This window comes from Nothobranchius furzeri, chromosome 6, assembly GCF_043380555.1.
Source record: "Nothobranchius furzeri strain GRZ-AD chromosome 6, NfurGRZ-RIMD1, whole genome shotgun sequence".
Lineage (NCBI taxonomy): Eukaryota > Metazoa > Chordata > Actinopteri > Cyprinodontiformes > Nothobranchiidae > Nothobranchius > Nothobranchius furzeri.
The window spans coordinates 34,647,463-34,675,016 of NC_091746.1; the positions used below are offsets into that span (position 1 = coordinate 34,647,463).

The 27,554-nt window shown below is 43.6% G+C and overlaps 2 long non-coding RNA genes across 2 annotated transcripts; one reads left to right on the forward strand and one right to left on the reverse strand.

Annotated features, from left to right (window-relative positions):
• The first annotated feature begins 18,967 nt into the window (after positions 1–18,967).
• On the forward strand, positions 18,968–20,704 carry LOC129167149 (uncharacterized). Its single transcript, XR_008565990.2, has 2 exons — positions 18,968–19,067; positions 19,789–20,704. It is a non-coding gene; the product is annotated as an uncharacterized lncRNA (long non-coding RNA).
• A 953-nt stretch (positions 20,705–21,657) lies between these two features.
• On the reverse strand, positions 21,658–24,422 carry LOC129162181 (uncharacterized). The gene is made up of 3 exons (XR_011520834.1): positions 23,940–24,422; positions 23,117–23,289; positions 21,658–23,031 (listed from the first exon to the last, which is right to left on the reverse strand). It is a non-coding gene; the product is annotated as an uncharacterized lncRNA (long non-coding RNA).
• Between the last annotated feature and the right edge of the window lie 3,132 nt (positions 24,423–27,554).

The window sequence follows — 27,554 nt, forward strand, 5'->3', positions numbered from 1 at the left end:
CTACACCTTTTAAATGAATGAATAAATAAACAAATAAATATCTTGCTAAGTTCATAGACCAGAAAAAAACCTGCTGTTAAACTTGTTTTTGTTCTGACTTTTTCTCAGCATAAGACTACATTCCCTCTTACTCATCGAACTGTAAGAAAAGGTTACGTTTCCATGTTCATCACAGCTCCATTCAAAGCCACACACAATCAGAGGATAGCCAGTGTGTTGAAATGTCCATGTATAGTCTGGATAAAGTGTAGAAGATTCTTACATTCAACAATACAATTATTATTAATTATAAAGTTTTCATTTAGAACACCAGGGGACCTCATTTTCACAATCACTTATGGATTAAATGATCAGTCTCTTGTTCTAAAAGTGTAAAGTTCTCTTTCTTTTTTCCTTTGATAAGAATACATCAGACACATTTTTAATCAAATGAAGATTCTTCAACATATTCCTGAATAAATGTGATGAAAAACGTGAATGTCTATCAATCAACTTGTAAAAGCAAATGACAATCAATTTCCCTCTGGGATTAATAAAGTATTTTTGAATTGAATTGACAAAATGTACTCTAGTTTAAAATATTACATGTAAATCAATCTGAAGAATTTCTGTGGTAAGAAAGTAGTATTGCATCAAATATTGGTCAACACTGTAGCGGAATTCCACATTTCATATTCTCAGATTATCTTTAGTTGGATTCACATGAAGGACATAACCATTTTCACACAAATCTTTTCTCACACACACACACACACACACACACACACACACACACACACACACACACACACACACACACACACACACACACACACACACACACACACACACACACACACACACACACACACACACACACACGACCATTCACTTTGTTCCCCTGTAGAAATGATCCCCAATTCTACTATAATCTTGTATGTCACCAAATTTCCACTTTTATTACAGATCAGTTACTTCATATCACTGCCTTAAGGCTTTGGGTTTACCGATTTACTTATTCCCATGCATGAAACTACAAATATGTTAGGTCCATTTGTCATTTGTATAACTGATGTTTGTAATAAACTCACAAAACGTAAATAAAGCCTGATCATTTCTAGCAATCTCGAGAATAGTCAGTGCATTCTGGCAGGAATTCATCCTTTAGATTAATTTGTGGTGTTAAATTTGAGACTGATTACATTGAACAAATCTGAATATCAGTTCAACTGTTCACACTAACTATGACTTGGTGGTGCCCTGATTAATTAATATAAGATTATAAACAACTAGACAAGCTAAATCTACAATTTGATCTACAATCTACATTTGAAATATAGATATAAATCTATATTTATCGCAAACTCATAAACAATCAATATCTTTTTTACTCTACAAATGGTAAATGGTTGTATTTATATAACACTTTCTTAAGCCTGATTTATATTTCTTTGTCTGCGTCGGTGCGGAGACACGCAACGCCATTATGTGTTGGCGCAAGGGCTCTGCAACAGGCACACAGAGGGTGACAGAGACATGGAAGATTGTGTGTGGACATTCTGCCCAAGAGGCATCCACTGTCTGATGACTGATCTCGCCCAGCAGTAGGAGGCTCTCAGCTGGCAGGACTCGCAGAGAACTGAGCTGACTTTAGTACTTAGGTAGACACAAATCACCAACCAGAGTCAGAGAGATGTGGGTGGATGCTCTGATGCACCTGTTCAAAACTACCTCAAAACATTTTGAGAAAAAGTAAGAGTAATATTTGCTTTACTGACTCTGATCACTACTTCAGCCTGTTAGTAGCCTCGGTAGTTTGACCTTGTACCAAATTTCCAAGTTTCTAAGTTATCATTTGGGTGAAGCCTTTTGTTAGAAAAATATTGTTTACCCTGATCAAACAATCGGCTACAGATTCTGGGCTGAATCTCAGTGTGGACTGAGACTTTTATTGTTTAAAAACAACTCCCTCACCTCCACAAGCTATCCCTCTGAAGGAAGCTATTGATATCAGAGACTTAATTTGATAATCCTTATTCTTTTGTGATATTGTCCCCCCTTGACTTTTGTAATGCTTTTATATGCCGGGCTGAGTCAGGCAGCGACTTCACGGCTCCAGCTAGTCCAGAACTCTGCTGCCAGATTCCTGACCGGTACAAGAAGGAGGGACAACATCACGCCAGTGCTGGATTATCTGCACTGGCTCCCGGTGTTTTTTCAGGCCAGATTTAAGATTTTACTCCATGTTTTCAGGGTTCTGCAGGGTAGCTCTCCCCTATATCTGGCTGAGCTGCTGTCCCTGCTCATGCCCTTTGCTCTGCTGAGCAGGAGCTGCTGGAGGTTCCCCTCTCTAAGCTGAGATCAAGGAGGGACAGCGCATTCTCAGTAATGCCCCCTACACTGTGGAACGAGCTCCCCCTGACAGGGAAGCAAGCGCCTTCTCTTCAGGATTTCAAATCACGCCTAATTTATCAGCTGGCTTTCCCCAACATTGACACTTTCTCCACAACTTGACCACCATTTAGATTGATTGGGAATAACTTTTCACCTAAATGTAAAATAAGCCAAAGAAAAAAATCAACAGATCTTTCGCAAAGCCTTTGGATGGCACCAGAAAGCCATACCAATGTCTGATCTGAAAATATCTTATCCTCACCCTTATCATGCTGATTTATCACAAACACTGAATAGTGTGTGAAAAAACTTTCTAAAGCTCTAAACTACAACCACAGAGCAAACATATATGAGCAAATGCTTTGCTCTGTATACAGATACAGACAACTGCAACACACAAAACAGGACGTTTGTATTTAAGGCATCAGACACCACATTATCCACTGAGCAAACACAAATTTGTTGCAGCTCACATATTAGGTGTGTGTTGGAGATTCCAGCTCTAGTTGTATAGAGGGTTGCCTCTATAAAAGTGGGAGTTTGTGCTGCATCTAGGTGTGAGATTCCTGTTTATTTCACAAAACAGACCAGAAACCCAGTAAGCTGATGTACTTTTATACATTGGTGGAATTAAACTGCTGCAGCAGCCACACTCTGGATGTAAAGCTATGTAATGAGAGATTTTTGTATTTTGGTTGCTGCCTAATTTATCCTCAGCTCGGTTCACAACACATGCACCTGAGTTTTCCTCACCTCTGTTGCTGCATGCTTGCTTAGAATGAGGATTGCTGTAAAGACTCGGACACTAAGTCAGTGACTCGATGCAGCCTGCTGGGTTCCTTATATAGGAAACTTTTTACTGATTGGCTTAATGAACTGACCTGCATTGGAATGTTTACTGCGTGAAGTGCTTTGAGATGACTCTTGTTGGAATTTGGCTCTAAGTAAATAAACTGAATTGATAAGCGTTCTATAGAACTGTAGCCTAGAAATCTGGACAAACTGTAACAGTAGCTATGGATTTTGCTCTGAAGTTCAGTCCAGCTCCATGGCCACAGCAGGTCTACCATTAGCTCAGTTTAGCCTGGGCCAATCAAAACGCTCTATAGAGATGTTGGGAGGGCTTAGTTCTATTACAGGAGAGCTGCTCTTCTATGAAGATGAAAAACTGCAACAGAGAAAAATGATAAACATGGGGTGACTCAGGAATGGTGCTTGTTTGAAATGTTTTTGCATCATTTTTGGATGATTTATACTTGGGCCATTTATCAATATGCATACTTGTCTGCACTTGTGTACTCCTGTCCGTGTGAAACGTCATCATCATTGGACTAAGGACTGTTCCTGTCCTAAGAATGCTCTCATGCTAGTATGCTCCAAGTTACCTGATGTGTTATATCGTTATATCAAGGATATATTGGATGCATCAACTTGTGGACTTGGCCGACATGGCATTAAACAATGCACATTGTGGCAAACCGTTATGTTTTAAACGGCTGAAGAGGAAGCTCATAACTGTAGAATTTTAACTTGCTAGGTTAATAGAACTGTCAAAAAAAAAAAATAATCCACATGCATTGACACACACTCAACTCATTTAAAACAAACAAGACTAGATACTTGTGAAATCCATGAACCCAGATCAACAACATATAAAGGGATAGAAATCAAGAGTTCAACTTAGTTTTAAAAAACACTGTTTGTACACGGAGCGGTATGAACAGATCAGTTTGTAGAGTAGATTTATGGAACGGCATGAGAAGAGTTGAAGCAGAGATTAAATATAAGCAATTCTGCAGAACAATATAAAAAGAAAATGTTTGAGAAATAAATGTTGGATGAGGTATTGTAACAATGATTATAACAGAGGAAATAGTTAAGTTAAATATTTAAAAGATGGGACAGAGGTGTTGGAAAGAGTTATGGAGTGTTTGGGTAGCTTTAGATCCTATTAATCATCATTTATCTGAATTGTATCACATATGTAATCCAAACATCCCTGTGTTTGCTGTAAAGAGTTAAAAAGGGGTATGGGAAGAAGTTTTGTACCTCTACCCCTTTGCAGGCTCGTTGTTTTTTGTCTTCCCTGTTTTGTATTCCACTACGCTTGTTTGTGATAGAAATAAATCAAATAAAGAAATTCTCATTCAAGCCAGTAAATAAAATGCACAAATATGAATGACAAAATGGAGTCATTTCAAGTAACCATCACTGCACACACACACACACACACACACACACACACACACACACACACACACACACACACACACACACACACACACACACACACACACACACAGAAGTACTAATGCATTAGGCTTTAGAGATTTTTATTGGAACACAAACTGATAAAAGGTATCATGAGTAAAAACTAAGTTTATTATGATTATCACCATCATCAGAAATAATAACTCTCTATCCACATTCACTAAGTCAGGCTCCCAGTGAGTGGCGTGTGTATTTGCCTTTATTTATCCTTGTTATTTCTCTACCAGGTATCTTTCTTCCTTCTTTACTTACCTGATGTGATGCTATCTGAATCTGACAGGTTTTCCACAGCACAGGTGCTAAATGTTACGCTGGTCAGTGGAATACAATCATACACTTAAGTCTGATTTGGGAAAATGTGCAGCCTTTCGACACAAACACTGAAATATATATTCTCTGATCAGTGACAGAGCCAGTATAAGATACAAACTGATGGGTGATGAACAATAAAGGATGAACAGGCTAAGAAAGACGAAAATAAAAAAGATTTAACTGTTTTAAATAGCTGCTTCTGTACTCAGAATTCCCTCAGTCCTGTTTGAGATGTGATACCCTCAATAAACTGAACTTCCTTTTGGAAAGTCGGGCTAATTAAAATCAACAGACAACCAAAAAGTCAAAACTAAAAGGTTATGGCTGCATGGTGGCACAGTTGTTAGCACTGTTGCCTCTCAACAAGAAGGTTGCAGGTTCAAAACTCAGCTGTGGCCTTTCTGCGTGGAGTTGCATGTTCTCCACATGCACGCGTGAGTTTCCTCCGTGTACTCGGGTTTCCCCTACAGATCACAACATGCCCTACAAGTTAAAAATTGTATGTCGCTTTGGATAAAAGCGCCTGCCAAATAAATAAATAAATAAACGTAAACATACAACGGTCAATTATTCCAATTTAGTCTTGAATACAAACTACTGTATGTATGTCCCTTTGTTTCACTGTGTTCAAGAATCACATTGACGGACAGCGTCTTCTTTTTGATGTCAAGGTGTCCATATTTACATCAGATGTTAACTTTAGAGCATGTGTGAACAAAGATGAATTTGCCTAAAGCGAGATGTTGGTTTTGAAAAGAGAACTGAGCTGTGCTAATTAGTCTGCATTGTTTGTCTGCTTTTGTTTTAATCTGTAACTGTTCTGACAGATGTCAAAACCAGAGGCCACATTCACAAAGGATCTTATCGCACCCCTGGAAATCCTTTCAAATGACTCAACTGTTTCATGTGTCGCCTCCTCAGTTAGATTTTCACAGAGAAACTTTCGCCAACAAAAACAAAAGCAGAAATAAGACAAGAGAGGCTTTGGTGCTTTTGTTGTGAAGCTCATCCATCAAGACTCAGAGTTAAACTACTTAGAGAGAGTGGATCTGTTCTGATTTATGGATGCACTTACAGTAATATATATATATATATATATATATATATATATATATATATATGTATATATATATATATATATATATATATATATATATATATATATATATATATATATATATATATATATATATATATATATATATATGTCCATCCATCCATTTTCATCCGCTTATCCGGAGTCGGGTTGCGGGGGCAGTAGCCTAAGGCGAGAGGGCCAGACTTCCCTCTCCCCAGCCACTTGGGCCAGCTCCTCCGGGGGAATCCCAAGGCGTTCCCTGGCCAGGTGAGAGACATAGTCCCTCCAATGTGTCCTGGGTCTACCTTTAGGTCTGTTCCCGGTTGGACGTGCCTGGAAAACCTCACCAGTGAGGCGTCCAGGAGGCATGTTGACCAGATGCCCGAGCCACCTCAACTGGCTCCTCTCAATGTGGAGTAGCAGTTGGTCTACTCCGAGCCCCTCCCAGATGACCGAGCTTTTCACCCTATCTCTAAGGGAGAGCCCAGCCACTCTTTGGAGAAAACTCATTTCGGCCGCTTGTATCCGCAGTCTCATTCTTTTGGTCACTGCCTAAAGCTCATGACCATAGGTGAGGGTAGGAACGTAGATCGACCGGTAAATCGAGAGCTTCGCCTTCTGACTCAGCTCTCTCTTCACCACGACAGATTGGTACAATGCCCGCATCACTGCAGATGCAGCACCAATCCGCCTATCGATCTCACGCTCCAGTATTCCCTCACTCATGAACAGCACCCCGAGATACTTAAACTCCTCCACTTGGGGGAGGACCTCATCCCTGACCCGGAGAAGGCATTCTACCCTTTTTCTTGTGGACCAAGCTCTGACATCAGTCATACAGGGACCTAACAGCCCGTATCAGAGGGCCTGGTACCCCATACACCCGGAGTACCCCCCACAGGGCCCCCCCAAGGGACGCGGTCAAACGCCTTCTCCAAATCCATAAAACACATGTAGACGGGTTGGGCAAATTCCCACGCACCCTCCAGGATCCCCCTAAGGGCCTAGAGCTGATCCAGTGTTCCACGGCCAGGACAAAAACTACATTGCTCCTCCTGAATCTGAGGTTCAACAATCTGACGGACCCTCCTCTCCAGAACCCCTGAGTAGACATTACCAGGAAGGCTCAGGAGTGTGATCCCCCTGTAATTGGATCACACCCTGCGGTCCCCCTTTTTCTCCAAGGTCTCCAAAAAGGGTGGATAGTCTGAACTGTAGTTTGGTGCATAAGCACAGACCACAGTCAGAACCCGTCCCCCCACACGTAGGCGGAGGGATGCTACCCTCTCATTCACTGGGGTAAACCCCAACGTACAGGCACCAAGATGGGGAGCAACTAGTATGCCCACCCCTGCTCGGCGCCTCTCAGTGGTAGCAACTCCAGAGTGGTAGAAAGTCCAACCCCTCTCAAGGAAACATGCGTTGAGGTGAGTCCGACTATATCTAGTCGGAACCTCTCAACCTCACACACCAACTCAGGCTCCTTCCTCACCAGAGAGGTGACATTCCATGTGCCAAGAGCCAGCTTCTGTAGCCGAGGATCAGACCGCCAAGGTCCCCGCCCTCGACTACCACCCGTCACACACTGCACCCGACCCCTTTGGCCCCTCCCATGAGTGGTGAGCCCATGGGAAGGGGGACCCACGTTTCCTCTTTGGGATGTGCCCGGCCGGGCTCCATGGGTGAAAGCCTGGCCACCAGGTGCTCACTAACACGCCCCACCTCCAGGCCTGGCTCCAGAGGGGGGCCCCGATGACCCACGTCTGGGCGAGGGAACACTGTTTCCATTTATATAATTCATCATAAGAGGTCTTCGGGCTGCTCTTTGTCTGATCCCTCACCTAGAACCTGTTTACCATGGGTGACCCTACCAGAGGCAGAAAGCCTCAGACCACTTGGCTCCTAGGATCTTTGAGACACTCAAACCCCTCCACCACCGTAAGGTGACAGCCCAGGGAGAGGGCTATATATACAGGTCCTTCTCATAGAATTTGCATATTGTGATAAAGTTCATTATTTTCTGTAATAAACTGATAAACATTAGACTTTCATATATATTAGATTCATTACACACAGCTGAAGTAGCTCAAGCCTTTTATTGTTTCTAATATTGAAGATTTTGACAGCTCATGAAAACCCAAAATTCCTATCTAAAAAAATTAGCATATCATGAAAAGGTTCTCTAAATGAGCTATTAACCTAATCATCTGAATCAGCGAATTAACTCTAAACATCTGCAAAATATTCCTGAGACTTTTAAAAACTCCCAGCCTGGTCCATTACTCAAAACTGCAATCATGGGTAAGACTGCCGACCTGACTGCTGTCCAGAAGGCCATCATTGACACTCTCAAGCAAGAGGGTAAGACACAAAGACATTTCTGAACGAATAGGCTGTTCCCAGAGTGCTGTATCAAGGCACCTCAGTGGGAAGTCTGTGGGAAGGAAAAAGTGTGGCAGAAAACGCTGCACAACGAGAAGAGGTGACCGGACCCTGAGGAAGATTGTGGAGAAGGACCGATTCCAGACCTTGGGGGACCTGCGGAAGCAGTGGACTGAGTCTGGAGTAGAATCATCCAGAGCCACCGTGTACAGGCGTGAGCAGGAAATGGGCTACAGGTGCCGCATTCCCCAGGTCAAGCCACTTTTGAACCAGAAACAGCAGTGGAAGCACCTGACCTGGGCTACAGAGAAGCAGCTGTTGCTCAGTGGTCCAAAGTACTTTTTTCTGATGAAAGCAAATTTTTGACGTCATTCGGAAATCATGGTGCCAGAGTCTGGAGGAAGACTGGGTAGAGGGAAATGCCAAAATGCCTGAAGTCCAGTGTCAAGTACCCACAGTCAGTGATGGTCTGGGGTGCCATGTCAGCTGCTGGTGTTGGTCCACTGTGTTTTATCAAGGGCAGGGTCAATGCTGCTAGCTATCAGGAGATTTTGGAGCACTTCATGCTTCCATCTGCTGAAAAGCTTTATGGAGATGAAGATTTCATTTTTCAGCACGACCTGGCACCTGCTCACAGTGCCAAACCCACTGGTAAATGGTTTACTGGCCATGGTATTACTGTGCTCAATTGGCCTGCCAACTCTCCTGACCTGAACCCCATAGAGAATCTGTGCGATATTGTGAAGAGAAAGTTGAGAGACGCAAGACCCAACACTCTGGATGAGTTTAAGGCCGCTATCGAAGCATCCTGGGCCTCCATAACACCTCAGCAGAGCCACAGGCTGATAGCCTCCATGCCACGCCGCATTGAAGCAGTCATTTCTGCAAAAGGATTCCCGACCAAGTATTGAGTGCATAACTGAACATAATTATTTGAAGGTTGACTTTTTTTGTATTAAAATCACTTCTCTTTTATTGGTCAGATGAAAGATGCAAATTTTTAAAGATAGGAATTTTGGGTTTTCATGAGTTGTATGCCTCGTTACGCCTCGCTTGGTAATAATATTGCGGTAATGGTCTGTCGTATGCGCCCTGGCGCAATAGAGGCAGATGTCATGATGACGTGGAGAGTTATTGCTGAGCTCTGGCTGGCAAATTTATTGAAAATGAAAGTAAACACAGGCAATAAGGTTTGCTTTTTGAACAAAATCAGCTGTCATGGCAAACTGGAGAGCCACAGCGCTCCACAAGCCTCTCTGTTCAATTCAATTCAATAATACTTTATTAATCCCAGAGGGATGAAGCTCAGATCACCAGAGACTGCACAGGGACTGATGGGGACAGACACCTTTAGGAGCTGCTTGTTATAAAAAAAACTTAACAATCACGGCTTCAATCGCAATAAAAAACAAGTTATGCCCAAGATAAACGGAAGTCTGCGGCAGCGCATTGACTGCCCCCAAACCCCCTTTATGCCGCATCACCTAATCTTTCATAAAATTGCCACGATTGCGCCACATTACCGCCATGGCCTGATCTTATAAACGACCTTTATCCTCCCCAGGAAGCTGCAGCAAATCTCGTTTTGAAAACGCTATAGTCCTGTAAGGTGAGGCAGCGGAGATAAACGGGCAGGCGTTGTAGAGGAGGATGGGACGTGGTTCTGGAAATCTGGGGTTCGAGCGGCGAGAGTAGTGTGTAGAGCGGAGTTTCCTGGACAGCATAAACAAACAGGGTTCAGAGGAGAATCCAAAAAGCGTAATCCAGAAAAACAGTCCAAGGTTCAGAGCCAAAAAAATCCAATATCAAATTCTAATGAGCGAAACGAGCAAACGAAGTCAAGAGGCTGGGGCTACCTAACAGGTGCAATCATCCAGCATAGTGTGGTGTCTCCATCCTCCCTTTATAACCGTCCTCCGGATTGGAGATTAGTCGTACCTGCAGCTCCCTCCGCTCCTCACCTGTGGAAAATTGCCTCAGAGTTGGTTAGCGTGGAAGGAGCACTCACCTCGGCTCAGGAACATGACAAGAACACAGATTGCGTCTAAATGCCTGTTTTATTAAGAAATAATTTAGCTTAACCGCAAACCAAATTCTTTCACCCAGAACGCGTTTTTCTCTCTCTAAGATAAAAACCTTCTGAGACCTACATTCACACATCCAAACAGACACACTTCATGTTTAGTTTCATCCAGACACGGATTGCTTTAATACCAAGTTTTTAATACCAAAGCTTTTATAAATTGTCATTTATGAATTGTCTTTTAACTTGTCATCTTTAAATTGTTAGTAATAAATTCTTAACTTTTTAAACCTGACTCTTCTTTGAATAAAACACAGAGTGGTGTCATGTCCCTGAGCAGAGGTGAGTTCCATCCTCTCCTCTCACCAGAACCTGAGTTCATTCTCCGCAGGTGGGGAGCAGAGGGAACTACAGCTGCAGACGATTCCCTAATCAGGAACGTGGGTTTAAAAGGAGGACGGAGACACTTCATTTCGCCGGATGATTGTACCAGTTCAGGTAGCACCAGCCACTCGACCTTGAACCTTGAAACCTGTTTAACTCGTGTTTGGATTATTGACCTTGGATCGTAGTTTCGGATTTGGATTTGGATATTCCCTTATACCTGTTTGTCTCGCTCAGGATCACCTCATCATCATCTCACCCTCGCTGTCTCCAATTCTGGATTATTCTACACGTCCCGTCCTCCTCCGACGTTCCGGCTCGGATTTCCCTCTGCTGCCTCACTCCTACGACATCTCTCATCCTCTGCTCAGCGTCCTTCCCGGCTACACTTCCTCTCAGCACCGACACCTCAAAGACTCGAGCCGTCTTGGCTCCTCAGCACAGGACTTCCCTGTTGCAGTTCTTAGTTCCGTTTATAATAAAGACATTTTACTTTATTCTTTGGACTTGTGTGATGATTCTGCATGTCTTGGGTTAGGCACTTACCTCGAGCCATGACAGAATCATCCGGCCACGTAGCTAACCCAGCGGAATCAGCACTCGCGGATCTGGCTACCCGGATGTCCCAACAGGAGCAGACACTCCCCGTCCTCGTGGAGCAGATCACCATCTCCAACCAACGTTACCAACGTTTAGAGACCGTACTGCAGCAGCTCCAGGAACAACTCTCCTCTTCCGTCCTCGCTCCAGCGCCAGCCGCCGCTCCGGAGTATGGAACAGCACTACACGCCCACGCCTCTGGAGGAGTGGTTTCACCCGGACAGGAAGCGCGCTGTCTTCCGGAAATCACCCACTGCCGTTCGGCTCCTCCTCGGCAATGCCCGACTTTTTCCGGTGAGTTCGAGGATTGTTTTGGATTTTTACTGCAGTGCCGCCTAGCGTTTGAAGAATCCCCCAAGTCTTTTCCTACTGACTCTATGAAGATTTCTTTTATTATTGGACTTCTTAGAGGAAAAGCACTTAGGTGGGCAGAGGCTAAGAGTAGAAATTCCGATTTTCTGTCTGGTTCCTACTCTGATTTTCTGGAGGAGTTTAAACTCACTTTTTGCAGTTCCGAGACCACCACTGACATCAGGAAGAGACTTTTGCGCCTCTCGCAGGGAAGGAAGTCAGTGGTTGACATGTCTCTGGAATTCAGGACTTTGGCTGCGATGACATCATGGGGGGATGAAGCTCCCAAAGCAGTATTCATCGAGGCTTTAAACGACAGGGTTAAGAACCAGCTGGCTCTTTGCCCCGAACCCCCAACTCTGGACGGGTTGATCACCTTATGCATCTCCATCGACAAGAGACATCGGGAGCTTCTGAAGACATCTTCCAGGGATCTGTCACCACCATCAGCACCTCGCCCATCCTATAGGTCTCCTCCTCTGGATGCCTCCGAGGAGCCTATGCAGGTGGGACGTACCCATCTCACCCCGGAAGAACGCCATCATCGCTTCAGCAAGGGGCTGTGCCTTTACTGTGGTAAACCAGGACACATGGTGCAATCCTGCCCTGCGGCGTCAAAAGGGCATGCCCACCAGTAGTTCCGGGAGTCCTGGTGGGCAGTCAGACAGGTAAAGAAACCTCACGTTTCCTTATAGAATGTGCATTGACTGTTAACGGTCGTCGCTACCAGACGACTGCTCTTGTGGACTCTGGATGTGAACAGTCATTGGTGGACCCGCAACTGGTCCGCAAGTGGGGTCTGTCTACAGTTCCACTGCTGGAACCATTAACTGTGTCCTCCCTAGACGGGAGGTCTCTGTCCACCATCACTCTCCGAACTGAACCACTCCAGCTCCAGGTCTCAGGTAACCACACAGAGACAACCTCACTGTTTGTGTTTCCCTCTCCGCAGAACCAAATAGTTCTAGGCCATTCCTGGCTTGAGGAACACAACCCATGTCTGGACTGGAGGTCTAACCGTGTCGAGACCTGGAGTCCGGAGTGTCTTCTAACCTGTTTAACCTCTGCTGCAGCTGGATCTAAGGACTCTGAAAGGACTATTAGGGAGCCGCCAGATCTCACCCAGGTACCTAGTGAGTACCATGATTTACAGCAGGTGTTTAGCAGAGATAAAGCAGCCACGTTACCACCTCACCGTCCGTTTGATATTGGCATCGACCTGTTGCCAGGAGCTCCGCTCCCAACCAGCCGCCTCTACAGTCTGTCCAAGCCTGAACAGGACAGTATGAGACAGTACATCCACGAGGCCTTGACCAATGGCATTATCAGGCCATCCACCTCGCCTCTGGGAGCTGGTTTTTTCTTCGTGGCCAAGAAGGATGGCTCGCTCCGCCCTTGCATAGACTACAGGGGTTTAAACCAAATAACGGTAAAGGACAAGTACCCGCTTCCTCTGCTTTCGTCTACCTTTGAATCTGTGCAGGATGCCACCGTTTTTACGCGGTTGGATCTCCGCAACGCATATATTTGGTCAGGGTGCGCCAAGGTGACGAATGGAAGACTGCGTTTAAGACACCTCTGGGGCACTTTGAATATTTAGTGATGCCTTTTGGTCTCACCAATGCTCCAGCGGTGTTTCAGAGACTTGTGAACTCTGTGTTGGGGGACTACATAAATGACTTTGTGACTGTATATCTTGACGATATTTTGATTTTCTCTAGGTCCTTGGCCCAACACAAAAGACACGTTCGGTTGGTTCTCCAACGGCTGTTGGAGAACATACTTTTTGTGAAAGCTGAGAAATGTGAGTTTCATGTGTCTGTTGTTAAGTTTCTTGGATTTGTTTTAGAGAGTGGACGGTTGAGGGCGGATCCTGATAAGGTCCAAGCTGTAACGGAGTGGCCTACCCCTACCACCAGGAAACAGCTGCAGCGGTTCCTGGGCTTTGCAAACTTTTACAGACGGTTTATCCGCAATTATAGCCAGACCGCAGCCCCTTTGACAGCCCTAACCTCTGTTGTCAAGCCCTTTTCTTGGTCTCCAGAAGCAGAAGCCGCATTTCGGACACTTAAGAAGAAGTTCACGGAGGCTCCCGTCCTCTCTAGACCAGACCCCAAGCGGCAATTCACCGTGGAGGTGGACGCCTCGGACACCGGGGTCGGGGCAGTGCTCTCTCAGGTATCATCGGAGGACCACAAACTCCATCCATGTGCCTTCTACTCTCGGCGCTTAACACCCACTGAGAGCAGGTATGACGTTGGGGACAGGGAGTTACTGGCTGTAAAACTGGCTTTAGAAGAGTGGAGACATTGGCTGGAGGGGGCTGAACTACCTTTCATCATTTGGACTGATCATAAAAACCTGATCTATCTAAAGGAGGCAAAAAGACTAAATCCTCGACAGTACAGGTGGTCTTTGTTCTTCTCCCGTTTTAATTTTGTTCTATCCTATAGACCGGGTTCTAAGAACGTGAAGCCTGACGCCCTGTCCCGACAGTACGCCGCTGAGGATGAGACGGCTCCTTGCACCATTCTGCCTACCTCCTGCATTGTCGCAGGAGTAACCTGGCCCATAAGAGACCAGGTCCTGGAGGCCCTTAAGACTGATCCCGGGCCAGGTAACGGACCCTCTAACAAACTGTTTGTTCCCCAAGGATTATGGGGAAAAGTTATCCACTGGGCTCACACCGGGAGATTTTCCATCCACCCCGGAGTGGGACGCACAGCGGCTCTGATCAGGCGATCTTTCTGGTGGTCCTCCCTCTACAAAGACGTGAAGGAGTATGTGTCGGCCTGCCATGTCTGTGCTCAGCAAAAGGGCTCTAACCAGCCTCCTGCAGGTCTGCTCTGTCCTCTACCAGTACCGTCCCGTCCTTGGTCCCATATCGCCTTGGACTTTGTTTGTGGTTTGCCACCTTCGCGTGGTTTTACTGTTATTTTGACTGTGGTGGACAGGTTCTCCAAAGCCTGTCATCTGGTGCCGTTAAAGGCCCTCCCTACCTCTGCCGTTACGGCCCAGTTGTTAATAAAACATGTTTTTCGTCTGCACGGAATCCCAACAGAGATCCTCTCTGACCGTGGTCCCCAGTTTGCATCCCGCGTCTGGAAGGAATTCGCCACTGCCTTGGGTGCCCAGGTGGCCCTGACCTCGGGGTTTCATCCACAGACCAATGGACAATGCGAGCGGATGAACCAGGAACTGGACGCTATGCTTCGCTGCGTCTGTGCCACCAGCCCGTCCACCTGGAGCGAGCATTTGGCTTGGGTCGAGTATGCCCATAATAGCCATGTCTCCTCCGCCACAGGTCAGTCTCCCTTCGAATCCTCCCTCGGGTATCAGCCCTCTCTGTTCTCCCTTCAGGCAGAGACCACCCTCACCACTCCTCAGTTCCTTCGTCGGGCCCGTCGCACCTGGGTCGCCACGAGATCGGCCCTTCAACGGACCGCGGAGAGGAACCAGCGACTGGCTGACCGACACCGCCGCCCAGCTCCCACTTACTCTCCTGGTCAGAGGGTCTGGTTGTCTTCCAGGGATGTACCGCTGAAGGCTACCTCTAGGAAGTTCTCTCCAAGGTTCCTTGGTCCCTTCAGAGTATTGGCGGTTCCTAGCCCGACGACCGTGCGTTTGGAGCTTCCTTCGTCGCTCCGGATCCATCCTGTGTTCCACGTCTCCCTGGTGAAGCCCGTCGTTTCCAGCCCTCTGTGCCCGGCCCCGGCTCCGCCTCCTCCTGCTCGGCTCTACAGAGGGGGACTGGTGTACAAGGTTCGGCGCATCCTCGACTCCCGCCCCCGTGGTCGGGGTTTCCAGTATCTCGTGGACTGGGAGGGATACGGTCCGGAGGAACGTTCCTGGGTTCCCCGTTCCTACATCGAGGATCCCTCTCTAATCTCCGACTTCGAGGCCTCCAGATCCCGTGCTGGGACGCCAGGGGGCGTCCGTTGAGGGGGGGGGGGGGGGGGGGGGGGGGCACTGTCATGTCCCTGAGCAGAGGTGAGTTCCATCATCTCCTCTCACCAGAACCTGAGTTCATTCTCCGCAGGTGGGGAGCAGAGGGAACTACAGCTGCAGACGATTCCCTAATCAGGAACGTGGGTTTAAAAGGAGGACGGAGACACTTCATTTCGCCGGATGATTGTACCAGTTCAGGTAGCACCAGCCACTCGACCTTGAACCTTGAAACCTGTTTAACTCGTGTTTGGATTATTGACCTTGGATCGTAGTTTCGGATTTGGATTTGGATATTCCCTTATACCTGTTTGCCTCGCTCAGGATCACCTCATCATCATCTCACCCTCGCTGTCTCCAATTCTGGATTATTCTACACGTCCCGTCCTCCTCCGACGTTCCGGCTCGGATTTCCCTCTGCTGCCTCACTCCTACGACATCTCTCATCCTCTGCTCAGCGTCCTTCCCGGCTACACTTCCTCTCAGCACCGACACCTCAAAGACTCGAGCCGTCTTGGCTCCTCAGCACAGGACTTCCCTGTTGCAGTTCTTAGTTCCGTTTATAATAAAGACATTTTACTTTATTCTTTGGACTTGTGTGATGATTCTGCATGTCTTGGGTTAGGCACTTACCTCGAGCCATGACAAGTGGTGTACATTGATCATTGAACGAGCAAAGATCTCTTTAGATCTTCTGAATTAATAAATAAACTTTTGCTGTTATTTTAAATCTCTTAAATTAAATATTAATCTTTTTGCCAATTCGTTTAATCTTTCTCAGGGTTTAACAAAGCTGAAATGGCAACAGCGTGAAATTCTAGTTATGTAGATTAATAATGCTACAATAGAATAGAATAGAATAGAATAGAATAAACTTTATTGATCCCACAGTAGAGAAGTTCTCTCTTTACAGCAGCACCAACACTTAAAAGAATAATTTGAAGAAAAAATAACAAAGGTACATGGATATATACACATAAGCAGCAATCTAGTATTGTAACAGTTTCAGCTCGATGAATCTCTCCATCCCTACTTTACACTACAGTGTATCATTCACACACACATTCACACACTGATGGTGATGAGCTACAATGTATCCACAGCTGCCCTGGGGCGCACTGACAGAGGCGAGGCTGCCATACACAGGCACCACTGGTCCCTCCGACCACCACCAGCAGGCAAGGTGGGTTAAGTGTCTTGCCCAAGGACACAACACAATACTTCTCCCTAGTCTTTAACTCCTAAACCATAAATCATTAACTCATATTCTGTCATCCTTCTTTCCACCTCTGATGTTCAATTTAAAATCTGATTAGTTTCTTGTGATTTTACTGTTTTTATGACATATGTGGCTGTTTCTGCCTGTATTGGTTTATTATGTGCAGCGCTTTGGTCGGTTGTAATGTCGTGTTAAAATCACTCTATAAATAAAGTGGTATGGTATGGTACCATCGCCGCTGCTGCTGTGTTGAAATTCACCAGTCTGGAGCGGGTCAAAAACACTTAATTCACTTTAAGTTATTGTGTATTTTTTGAACAAATGTGTCACGATTCAACGATGGTTAGGACCCAAAATGCAGTTACCCAGGATGACACGAGGCAGGAGTTGAATATAAAAGGAAAAATCCTTTTATTTGTAGGATGTACCAAACAACAAAAATAAATCCAAAAGGCTGGAAGCCAAAAGTCCAAAAATCCAGACAATGATCTGGAGATCCAAAAACACTAGAGACACGAGAAGACTTGACAGAATTACCACAATGGACCGACACAACACAGAGACAAGACAGGGCTTAAATACACTGGGAGGAACAATTAGGGAAACAGGAAGCAGGTGTGTGGAGAGAGGGCTGGAGGGAAGGCAGGTGACAACAAATATCTAAATGGGGAACCAGAACCAGAGGAGGGAGATAAACCTAAAACTAAAACACAAAACTAAACTTAAGGACTGAGGGAAGGACTCTCTCTCTCTCTCTCTCTCTCTCTCTCACACACACACACACACACACACACACACACACACACACACACACACACACACACACACACACACACACACAAACACCGAACTGGGGCAGGACACACACACACACACACACACATACACACACACACACACACACACACACACACACACACACACACACACACACACACACACACACACACACACACACACACACACACACACACACACACACACACACACACACACAGAGAGATGGGGAAGGACAAGCATACACACGCATACACACACACACACAAACACTGAGCAGGGGAATGACACACACACACACACACACACACCGAGCTGGGGACAAAGAGGCTGGAGATGAATGAATGACACAGGACCTGGGAGGAATGATTTTAAAGGGCTACAAACAGAAGACACATAAATGAGATGCAGACAAAGGACACACAAGGGCGCTATGAGTATGAAGGTCAATCTGTTTCAAAAAGCACAAACCTGTAGATCTGTTGTGTGTATTTGTACTACATGATGGGTGCTTGAAAACAGTGTGTGTGTGTGCGTGCAGTACAGTGTGAGGAGCTGTACACCAACACCCGTAAACCTGTAAAGCTAAATATGCACCTGTAAGAAACACTCACATGCATTTGAAATAAAATACAGTTGTGTGTGACATTTTCAACTACAAGTCTGTAAACACAAGTGTACAGATCTGTTTCTGCACACGCTCAACTTTTTTATTACAGTTGCACAGCTTTCCTCTCACACATCTGATTTTTGAAACTATTTTCACGATTAATATGTGTCAAAATGCACAAGTTTGTAAATTTGTTGTCTGATTCCGTACAACACAATGTGGGCTTGAAGATTGGATGTGAGTGTGTGTACCGTAAAAGCTGAGCTTGAAGTTTTGAGGTGAGTGTCTGTGCATTAAAATGTGAGAAGCTGCACATCAACATGTGTGAAATTGTGAAGATAAATAGTACTTGTAAGAAAAAGTAAATTGTATGTGAAACAAAATAAACTTACATGTAAAATTTTCTTCTGCGACCCAGTAAATACAACTTCTCAAATACGTTTCTGCGCATGCTCAGTTGTTGTTTTACAAGCGCACAACTCTCCTCTCGCGAGTCTGACTTTTGAAACACTTCTGGCAGGTTGTGTGTTGCAAATTGCAGCTGTGTGTATCTGCAGAGGCGAGTGGAGCAGGGGATGAGGGCGAGGGTGGGGGCGGAAGGAGGAGCCACAGAGGAAGGGTTGTCATTGGCCGGCTCTGGTTTCCAGGACAACAGGCTCAACCAATCAGAGTGAGAGCTGCGTTTTTCCCTCGGCTTTCAGTCCGCTGCTGTCTGCAGTTCGCGATGGCTGAACGAGCTGGGGTAAGTACATTTCAAAGGACTTTCTAAACTTATTTTAGTCATTTCCTCGTCTTTTTATTTAAACAAGGTGACACACTAACATAACGTCATGCTATTTATACCATTATTAAGGCCTTATAAGATATTTGTACAAATATGTAGTCTAGCTAAAGTTTATATGAGCTGCTTTGCTAAGTTAGCAGAAACAAAAACGTCACTGCTAACACTGAAGTCTTGCATTAAGGCCACTGTGTTTGGGTATAATCCCAGGGGTGTTTCTCAATGTCAAGGCTTTGAGGACACTGTCCTTCCTTGGTCAAAGAAAACAGTTAAATGGAGCTGACTTGCGTCACGTGACCAGGGCTCCCGTGATGGTCACGTGACGTGCGGCAAAGTTATAATTATACTTATAAGTTGTATAATGAGCATTTTACTTTTTAAATTGCGTGTATATTGCTTGAATTACATGTATAAGGGAGTTACTAATTGCTGGCCATCGAAGCTGCAACGATTAGGCAGCACCAACTAACCAACTTCTGATTAAAAAAATAAACATTTTAGATATCAGCCTGATAGTTGCAATTAGTTTTTTTAATCACCAGTAAAACAATAAAAAGTAATCATTTGAAACCTTTAACTCTTGTTTCCTTTCTCGGGGATCCTATTAATAACAACTGTTACATGTGATATTTAAAATTGCATTTGATTGCTCTTTTAGTAACCCTTCATTTTTGTTTTTCAGGAACTGCTGCTCAACTATCTGCTTGAAAGACTTTACAACCGTTCCTCTAATTGGCTTGATCGAGTTCCTCTAGATCTCGATTTTTTGGAATTTGTATGTTGTCAGGAGCTGGTTATTCTGGGTGCTATCTCAAACCAGTTTGACGTCCCTCAGGACATTTTAAATGCACTTGCCCAAGTTTATCAGAGACCTGCAGTCAAAATAAAAAAGCACAAATTATTGTTGCTCACGAAAGAGGAGCCATTGGTCGTCCCAAACTACTTATTCCTGAGAAATACACAGAACACCTCATTTCTTTAGGTTTACCTGTCACGTGTATTGCACAGCTGCTGGGGATATCTAGAGTTACATTACACAGGCGAGTGAAAGAATGGGGTTTAAATGTGAGCCAAACTTACAGCACCATGACTCACGATGAGCTAGACTCTCTAGTGTCACAGATCCATGCCAGAAACCCAAATGCAGGGTATAGATTGATAATAATAATAATGCATTGAACTTATATAGCGCTTTTCAAGTCACCATTATGAAAGGTCTGCTGAAGTCACAAGGATATAGACTTCAGTGGGAGCGTGTTCGGTCCTCTATGTGCAGATTAGACACTGCAGGCGTGGTTTCCTGAACGTCCCATCTCCGTTGTGTGGTCAGAAGAACGTATTCTGTGCCTAGCCCACAATCATTTTATTGCAGGAGCTTTACATTCCACAGATTGAATGGGAATCCAGTGGACTCATCGACAATGAACACAACTCTGGTGCTCAAGTTCCAGAAGTTGAATGCCCGCTAAGTCCAGGAGAATATTCTGGACTCTGTGCAGCTGTGGATCCACTGAGGTCAATCTTGGGATTGACAGTTATTTAGCCACACGGCATTACATGCAAACCATTGGCTATAATAAAATCTTTCATTTTTTGCATCATGTCATCAATGACTTGTATAAAATGTCTGTGAAGGATCTTGATAAGTCTCCATTATCTAACTGAACACGTTATTTTAATCTCCATGTTTTCTCTTACCACATCTGAACTTGAAAGTACAGATTAAATGACTCATGAGCATTTGAAAATGTTTGCATGTTAATATTCTTCGATGGCAAACTAAAAGAATTAAACCTTCTTAAGTTAAAATTATAGTAATCTTCTTGTGTGTACTAAAAATCTAAATGCCCTTTCTTATTCTCTTGGATATTGAAATTCCCAAATTTGTGAGAATAATGAAAGTTTTGTTGCAATTTGATGTTTTTTTTATTATTTAAAACCTGCAAGTCTAACGTGTTAATATAGGTTACAATCATTTGTGAATTCAATAAAATGTTTTAAGTTTTTTTTTTTAAATTTTATTAATAACATCTTGAACTTAAGCAAGTGACAGGAAAAAAACATTTAGCATTAAGCTACAAAAATATTGTTCTATTGTCATGACCCTGGATGCAGCAATGTTTTGTTTGTTGCATATGTATAAAATGCAATCTTGAAAATGATTTCTCTACTTGTAAAATTACAATAAAACTTTTATCATATAACACAGCTGTGCCTTACTTGTAACTCAATATTCCTGAAACTTTCAGCTGTAACTTGATGATTAAATAAAAAAAAGATTTGTTTGGTATAACCTGAACAGCACTGGCAAATAGCATGACGTTAAACTTTAGATCAATCCAAAACCATGAACATTGGTTGCTATGCAACTTTCAAGATGATTGCGAAACATCAAATGTTGTGTAGTGGCAGGGCAGACATAGAATATGGAAGCAGCTAGATGAGGTTGGATGGTCTGCCTGCATTATTTCCACTTTCATATCCTTCATGGGTTTCTCCCATCCAACCCAAAACTTCACGAGCTGCTTCCTTTGCTCTTCATACACTGAAAAAGAAAAGAAAAAATGGCAAAGACAAATGAGATATAAAAGATCTTCTGTGCCATGTTTACACAAGATACTTAGAATGTAGCAAACCCACCTTATCTGCTGTGTCATATAAAACACTTTACTCATTTTAACCCTCCCACTGTCTACATGGGTGACCCCACCAGGAAAGTTGACCACTGAGCAGGGTTGATGGTTTATCTCTTGAGGTCCATGTGGCAGGGGTGAGGTCTTTCCTGGTGGGGTCACCCATGAAGACAGTGGGAGGGTTAAGGCTTCTAAAATAGTTTGATTGTACACATTTTGTGAAAGACAACTGTTTAAAGATAGAAGTGGAATAAACCTATAATGACTTTAAGGTTTATTCCAATGATTTTCAGGTTTTTGTAATGGTTTTAAAGTGTCTTAATGGTCTTGGCCCTTCTAGCCTTTCTGAACTGACTTTACCATACAAACCCTCACGTCCTCTGCACTCCTCTTGCAGCCATCGCCTTGTGATCCCGAATGTCAGGACAAACAACAATGGTCAGGCGTCCTTACAATATAATGGCCCTTGCCTCTGGAGCAGGCTGCCCGAGGACCTCAGGACCAGAGAGAAACTTTAAGAACAGGCCGAAGAATGAACTTTTTTAGCTTAGCTTTTAACTGCTTATTATTTATGATTAAATTTCTTATATTTTAAGAAAGTTTTGTTATATATTTATGATTTGATATTGTTTTACTATTTCTACAATTATATTGGTCACTACTTATTCATACATTACCTCTTTTTATTTCATTCTTTTACTTATTCTAATACTTTACAGCGTTTCCTCAGTGGGAGCCCTCTGCCTCAGGGCCAGTGGTAAGCGGCAGTGGCCTGGGTGCTCTCCAGGTAGTGCTTGGGTGTAGGTGGGGGCCCTTGTCCTCCCTCCTCTGTGAGACCTGTCTCGGTGCCCTGGCTGCTGCTGTGGATCTACTGGAGTTGGGTCAGACGGCTCGCCTGATGGCGTTTCCTGACTCATCTGAGCTCTGCCCAGTGTTTGCATATGTTCTCTAATGTGTTGTGTGTGCATGTGGGTATGTGTGTGTGTGTATATGCGTGTTACTGGGTCGGGGAAGGGGGTTTCAATTGACAATGAATTTTGTGGGATATGTCAGGTCTTTTCAATCTGTGGGTCATTTTTTTTCTTCCTCTGAAGCTACTTGAGTTTCATTTTTTTGTTTGAAAAGCACTTTATAAACAAAGCTGTAGTTTGAGTGTAACCAGAAAAAAGCCAAATACCTGTCTCAACAAATCTACGCAAGTAGCTTGTGATCTAACATTTCACAGCAAGAGGAGATTCGCTGTCATCCTCCAGCTCTTCTTCATCCGGCCAGGTGATGTGGTCCAGAACCATCTGAATGTGACAAAATAAAATAGCATATGATTAAAAAGTGAAATTAGGAAATGCTCATATTTATTGAGTTTTAAGAAATGAATACCTCAGCATTGCAATCTGCCTTTTCCTGGCATCGGAATACGACAGATAAGACATCTGACCTGGCCAGATGTCAGTGCATCCCTGTCCTGGTGGACCAAGGGCCACAAAGAATGAACCTGCGGGCTGGACGTGGCCCACAGGCTGTCAGCTGAGCACCGCTGGTCTAAACAGTGCCTGAAAATAGGATCCCCGAGAAAGGAAACAAGAGTTAAAGGTTTCAAATGATTACTTTTTATTGTTTTACTGGTGATTAAAAAAACTAATTGTAACTATCAGGCTGATATCTAAAATGTTTATTTTTTTAATCAGAAGTTGGTTAGTTGGTGCTGCCTAATCGTTGCAGCTTCGATGGCCAGCAATTAGTAACTCCCTTATACATGTAATTCAAGCAATATACACGCAATTTAAAAAGTAAAATGCTCATTATACAACTTATAAGTATAATTATAACTTTGCCGCACGTCATGTGACCATCACGGGAGCCCTGGTCACGTGACGCAAGTCAGCTCCATTTAACTGTTTTCTTTGACCAAGGAAGGACAGTGTCCTCAAAGCCTGACATTGAGAAACACCCCTGGGATTATACCCAAACACAGTGGCCTTAATGCAAGACTTCAGTGTTAGCAGTGGCGTTTTTTGTTTCTGCTAACTTAGCAAAGCAGCTCATATAAACTTTAGCTAGACTACATATTTGTACAAATATCTTATAAGGCCTTAATAATGGTATAAATAGCATGACGTTATGTTAGTGTGTCACCTTGTTTAAATAAAAAGACGAGGAAATGACTAAAATAAGTTTAGAAAGTCCTTTGAAATGTACTTACCCCAGCTCGTTCAGCCATCGCGAACTGCAGACGGCAGCGGACTGAAAGCCGAGGGAAAAAACGCAGCTCTCACTCTGATTGGTTGAGCCTGTTGTCCTGGAAACCAGAGCCGACCAATGACAACCCTCCCTCTGTGGCTCCTCCTTCCGCCCCCACCCTCGCCCTCATCCCCTGCTCCGCTCGCCTCTGCAGATACACACAGCTGCAATTTGCAACACACAACCTGCCAGAAGTGTTTCAAAAGTCAGACTCGCGAGAGGAGAGTTGTGCGCTTGTAAAACAACAACTGAGCATGCGCAGAAACGTATTTGAGAAGTTGTATTTACTGGGTCGCAGAAGAAAATTTTACATGTAAGTTTATTTTGTTTCACATACAATTTACTTTTTCTTACAAGTACCATTTATCTTCACAATTTCACACATGTTGATGTGCAGCTTCTCACATTTTAATGCACAGACACTCACCTCAAAACTTCAAGCTCACCTTTTATGGTACACACACTCACATCCAATCTTCAAGCCCACATTGTGTTGTACGGAATCAGACAACAAATTTACAAACTTGTGCATTTTGACACATATTAATCGTGAAAATAGTTTCAAAAATCAGATGTGTGAGAGGAAAGCTGTGCAACTGTAATAAAAAAGTTGAGCGTGTGCAGAAACAGATCTGTACACTTGTGTTTACAGACTTGTAGTTGAAAATGTCACACACAACTGTATTTTATTTCAAATGCATGTGAGTGTTTCTTACAGGTGCATATTTAGCTTTACAGGTTTACGGGTGTTGGTGTACAGCTCCTCACACTGTACTGCACGCACACACACACACTGTTTTCAAGCACCCATCATGTAGTACAAATACACACAACAGATCTACAGGTTTGTGCTTTTTGAAACAGATTGACCTTCATATAGAACGACCTATTGCAATATTAGAGAGGGCGGTTAAGTCTGTGGAGCACAGGTCAGTTTAGGGCATCATATTAACATGTGGCATCAATGCGAACTTGAGTGAAGTGCAGATCAAGGGCGCAAAAAGGGCGTGATCAACTTCCGCACTGGAGAATCGGGAAACCCTTTGTGCTCACAACCTTGGCCGGGATCGCACAATTGAAGGGCGCAAGTGTGAGTAATGGGATAATGCCTTTCTAACATATATCTTCTAAAATAACACCTGCTGTTCCATTTTTGAACCACACAGAAACAGAAGATTTCACCAGTCTCTCATTAACTCTCCCAACTGAAACAAGTCTCATTAGCAGAAACAAAATCTTGTTTTTCAGCTGATGACTTGAACAGTAACAGCAGCCACTAAATGACATCAGAGTCAAACACAAAGCAACAGTAAAGTAAAAACAAAGTTGGAAAAGTTCAGCGCTCCGGCTAAGAACATCCTCAGAGATTCACGCTTTAATCCAAGTGTTTAATAACTTTACTATGAAAAAATAAAGACACACTATGAGTGTGTGAGCACATGGTGGTCAGCAAGATGATTACAGTGTGTGTATTCAGTTTGTGCTGCAGTGTAATCTCATTGCGGCACCTGAAACACTCATTAAACCAGCTTTATACCTCCCATAGAGGGAAAAGAAGATGAATGGGAATGAGAAAAGCATTTTAGTTATGAAATAAATTAATTAGAATGAGTTTTTCTGCGTCACTGAGTGTACAATAACAATTAGCTACTTCCACAGCCTTGAAGTCAACAGTTAATAATTAGAAATTAAATGCACAGAGTATACTAGATCTGAACAAACTTATAATCAGTGTTGGGAACGTTACTTTAAAAAAGTAATTAGTTATAGTTACTGATTACTTTGTCAAAAAAGTCACTCAGTTACTAACTTAGTTACAAGATCATAAAAGTAACTAATTACCAAGACGAGTAACTACTTAGTTACTTTTTTCATTAAAGAATGCAAGAATTACTACAATAGTGAAATATAAATGACTAATGAATGGAATATAATAAAGTGTGTGTCCAAATGTTTTTTATAAACCTGAATATTTTAAATAAATAAGCACTTAACAGGAGGAACTACTAACAGGAACATTACACTAATCTAGACTATTAAAAGGTCACTGTGTGATATTTAACAAGACCCCAATCAGCTAAAATTTATGATTGCAAATAGAAACACCTGTACAAGTTACTGAGCCTTTAAATGGTATCTCAGTCTAGTTAAAATACAGAAATAAACGTAATTTTGCACAGTATTCTAATTTTTCCAGCTTCACATAATTGTGTGTTTTTAGCAGCATTTCTGTTGCTGGTAATCTAGTAACGGTTAAATAAATAAATAAAGTCCTTTAAAATGACACTAGAAGAGGCACAAGCCTGATGGAGGACTTACATTTACTAACTTGGGTCAGACCCAACCACAGAAGAGCTGAAGCTGGGCGGTAAACACACACAGGTAGTTCTAATAACACCTGAGCTCCATGACGTCTGAGACTAATGCATCAGTGTTACAGCGGGACTAAAGACATGATCAGGAACAGGTTACAGCTGGATGATCTAGGAAGGTAGAAGATCAGGATGTCTGAGCGGTGAACAGGTGAGCGGACCTTCGGGACGTCCCGTTGTCGCGCTAAGAAGGGCACGGCTCTGCAGCCGTAGATATTCATCACGTCTTCCTCGTTCTTCACGGGCCGTGATGCGCTTGGATGAAAACATCTACCTCTTTAGCTCCTGATCAGCTGATGACAGCTTCAACACACCACGCTGCTTAACGCACGCATTTACTTATCAGTAACAGAAACAACGTTTTGATAAAAGAAGACGGTAATTAATTAGTTTGCTCATTACTGAAAGAAGTTTTTTTAGTAACGCGGTTATTTTAAACGGTGTTATTCCCATCACTGCTTTGTTGTGTCTGCAGCATGCAGATACTGAGACGGTGAGGGTCTCCGCCCACCCGGCCAATCATCATCGTGTTTGTAAGTGCGTTACCGATACCTCTCTCTCCCTGGCTGCAGCTGAAGTGTGGCGGTCAGAAAGCCTCACACTGATGCTCAACGTTTGACAAGCACATAGTAACGCACAACCTTCCGTCCCCAGTAACGGTAACGGCGTTGCAACAGTGGGAAAAGTAATTAGATTATTCCGTTACCTAAAAAAGAACGCCGTTATACTTGAACGGCGTTATTCCCAACACTGCTTAATATATATATATATATATATATATATATATATATATATATATATATATATATATATATAATTACCTGAAAACTTCAGTGTCATTTAATGTTTATTAAAGTTCAGCAAGATCTTGGATCATCTTATAACGTTAATTAGCAGGATTAGATTCCTACCAGGGCAATGCTTGCCCAGGAATGGCCGCAGAGGCTTCTGGAGGAACGTTTAACAAAGTGCAGCAAAACGCAAACTCTTTGTTGAGCCCTTCTGCATCCGTTTGTGAAGCTCATTTTGCACATCAGTTGTCTTATTGGACTTGTCTAACTCCTCCCCCACATGAGAGCATGCATTACCAACAGGAGCTCTGGTTTTGTTCTTATTTTTATGGAGTCTAGTTTACCTTTTCACTCAGGGTAGAGGTTAGGGTTAGTATCTTACAGTCCTGTGTGGCCTGGTGTAGGTGCTCTCTC